The sequence below is a fragment of the Lactuca virosa genome, chromosome 7 (assembly GCF_052849685.1).
Source record: "Lactuca virosa cultivar CGN04683 chromosome 7, Lactuca_virosa_CGN04683_v6, whole genome shotgun sequence".
Taxonomy (NCBI): domain Eukaryota; kingdom Viridiplantae; phylum Streptophyta; class Magnoliopsida; order Asterales; family Asteraceae; genus Lactuca; species Lactuca virosa.
The window spans coordinates 88679469-88683366 of NC_136432.1; positions in this window are offsets into that span (position 1 = coordinate 88679469).

Here is a 3898-nt window from a genome sequence, read left to right on the forward strand (position 1 = left end):
CTCGGCTCAACACAGGGGAAACTCGATTCAGATTAGAACACATCTGTCTACAACGAAGAAGGGCGATATGACTGCATCAGATTTTTATCAAAAGATGACTTCTCTTGCAGATACTATGGCGAACATAGGGCACCCTATGACTGATGAGGAAGTCATATGGTATATTCTTGCTGGACTAGGCCCAGGACATGGGGATCTGTTCACGGCGATAACGGTGCTCGGGAATCAAAGAGCTGTGACCTTACTAGAGTTTTACTCCTACCTGATTGCCCATGAAGCTCAAACTTCAGCTGTGAAAAATACCTCTACAGATTTTATGTCATCTGCCAACAACGTCACAAGACAACATTCCAATGGGCCTCGTCGGAACTTCAATCAGAACGGACAGAATTCTTACAATTCCAACAACAACAATTATCGAAACAACAATTTCAGAAACAATGGTGGAGGCCATGGTCGTGAAAGAGGCCGTGGAAGGAACAATGGTGGACCTCGATGTCAGGTTTGTGGCATCCAAGGTCATGTTGCTCTAAACTGCATAAATCGCTTTAATCATGCCTATCAATCGGAAGAAACTCGATCTGGGAACAGCGTTGCCACGGGAAACTACAACCACGATCCACACTGGTACCTTGACTGTGGAGCAACAGATCACCTTACAAGTGATCTTGACAGGATGACTGTTCTGGAAAGGTACCATGGAAAAGACCAAGTTCAAGTCGCCAATGGTGTAGATTTGAATATTTCTCATATTGATCATTCACGTATTCCTTGTTTGAATAAATCACTTATTCTCAAAAATATTCTAAGAGTACCTCATATTAGTAAACATCTTCTTTCAGCTTATAGACTTGTGTCTGATAATAATGTGTTTATCGAAATTCACCAAAATATGTTTCTTGTAAAGGACAAGGTCACGAAGAATACGCTTCTGTTCGGTAGAAGCAAAGGAGGTCTCTATTCGGTGCCCATTGTTCGTCCATCTCGCATTCCTCAAGCTGCATCTAGTATCAAAGTGTCTCCGTTACAATGGCACCAGCGTCTGGGTCATCCCTCACCCATAGTTGTTAGGTCTATTTTGAAGTCCAATAAATTAGATTGTCCTTTTAATAGTGTTTCAAATGTTTGTGATGCATGTCAACGTGCAAAAAGTCATCAACTTTCCTATAATAAAAGTTTTCATTCTATAACTTTTCCTTTAGAACTTGTTAATACTAATGTTTGGGGATCTGCACAAGAATCTAGTGGTGGTTTTAAATATTATGTGAGTTTTCTTGATGATTACAGCCATTATACCTGGATTTATCTTATTAAGCATAAATCTGATGTTGAACAGGTCTTTTATGACTTTCAACACCATGTTGAACGTCTTCTAAACACTAAAATTAGAATTGTTCAATCTGATTGGGGTGGCGAGTACCATAAGCTCCATAAATACTTTCAGCAAATAGGTATTTCACACAGGGTGTCGTGTCCCCATACTTCCCAACAAAATGGGATGGCGGAAAGGAAACACCGTCACATTGTTGAAACGGGACTAGCTCTTCTAGCTCATGCTTCACTCCCTCTTCGTTTTTGGGATGAAGCCTTTCTTACAGCCTGTTACTTAATCAATCGAATGCCTAGTCGCACACTATCAAATTCTACTCCCATCACGCGTCTCTTAATAATCATACTTGATTATTCGTTTCTGCAAAATTTTGGATGTGCGTGTTGGCCTAGTCTTCGTAAGTATAGTTCTCACAAACTTGATTTTCGGTCTAAGATGTGTGTTTTCTTAGGGTATAGTTCCATGCATAAAGGGTATAAATGTCTAGACAAGACCACCGGTAAAATTTATATCTCACGTGATGTTGTGTTTGATGAGTCACATTTTCCATATGCCACTCCAATCACTAATACCGCCATGTATTCTAAGTCTGGTATTGTCTCATTTCCCCGGTCAGAACCAAGTATTGTGAATGATCATTTGAGTAAATATGACCTGTCATTATTATTGGCTAATTCTTCTCATGCAGCTACAGCTCCCACAGGTACAACCAACACTCCAGCTGTTATATCGGGTCCTAGTCTGTCACACATGGGTCCCATTCTTTCACCTGTTGTGGAAGTATCCTCTAGCACTGCTGCAACTTCTCCAGCACCATCTACTCCCTCAAACATCAGCCCTACTGACTCAACAACGGTTGCTGGTTCAGCTGACTTATCTGTTCAACTTCCTTCCGAACCAGGTTCTCCGGTGTCCCCAGTCACATCCTCTCTGGCTGCTACTGAGGTCGCCTCCACACCTGGCATAATGACTCGTGGACGTGCAGGAAAGACTTGTCCTCGACGCTTCACTGATGGTACTATCTTATACAATCCACAGCGCCGTGCTTTTTTTGCTGAACCAAAGTCATCTCGAGTAGCTCTTCAAGACCCGTCTTGGCAAGCTGCAATGAAATCTGAATTTTCTGCCCTCACTAAAAACAATACATGGGTATTGATTCTGAGGCCTCCTAATGTGAATGTTGTCAGTTGCAAATGGGTGTACAAACTCAAACAACATGCTGATGGTTCCTTGGATAAGCATAAAGCACGGTTGGTTGCACGTGGTTTTACTCAACAATATGGGATCGATTATCAGGACACGTTTAGTCCTGTTGTTAAGCCAACAACAGTCCGTTTAATTCTCTCTCTTGCTGTCTCTCACGGTTGGCATCTCAGACAAATCGATGTGAGCAATGCTTTTCTTCATGGCTTTCTCAAGGAGGAGGTGTATATGCAGCAACCTCCTGGATTTGAGGATCCTCATCATCCTCATTTCGTTTGTAAACTTCAAAAAGCTATTTATGGTCTGAAACAGTCGCCCCGTGCTTGGTTCTCCTGGCTCAGTGATAAGCTTCATCAACTAGGTTTTCATTCTTCTAAAGCTGATGCGCCACTCTTCATCTTCAATCGTTCTACCGTAACAATTTATATGCTTGTGTACGTGGATGATATTGTTATTTCTGGTACATCTGCTCAGGTGATCGAAATTTTGATTAAAAATTTGTCTACGTCTTTTCCCATTAAGGATCTAGGTCGCCTGCATTATTTTTTGGGGATTGAAGTCGTTCACAATTCAGGGGGAATCACTCTTCTGCAACACAAGTATGCCACTGACTTGCTTCATCGAGCTCACATGGAGAATTGTAAAAGCGTTTCAACCCCCATGTCTGCTACGGACAAGCTTTCTCGTGATTGTGGAATTTTTCTTAATGAATCAGAGGCTTTTATGTATCGAAGTATGGTAGGTGGTTTGCAATACCTTACATTGACTAGACCAGATATTTCATTTGCAGTTAACAAGGTCTATCAATTTTTGTCCAAGCCAACGGATATTCATTGGGATGCTGTCAAGCGTATTTTGAGATATGTCAAGGGTTCGACTAACACAGGGTTGAACATTCGAAAGTCTCCGTCCACACTGTTAAGTGTATTTACAGATGCCGATTGGGCTGGTTGTTTGGACTCTCGCCGGTCAACCGGTGGATTTGCTATATTCTTGGGCCCAAATTTAGTCTCATGGAGTTCGCGAAAGCAGCCTACAGTGTCTCGGTCAAGCACAGAGGCTGAGTATAAGGCACTCGCGAATGGTACTGCAGAAGCTATTTGGATACAGTCTTTACTCAAGGAATTAGGGGTATATCAGCCTCGACCACCGGTGTTGTGGTGTGATAATCTTGGAGCCACTTATTTGACCGCTAACCTTGTTTTTCATGCTAGAACAAAACATATAGAAGTGGATATTCATTTTGTTAGAGAAAAGGTGGCTATTGGTGCTTTGGATGTCCGTTTTATTTCTACTAATGATCAAATAGCTGATGGGTTGACCAAGCCTATTACTCGCCATATGTTAGAACGTCTCAAGTACAAT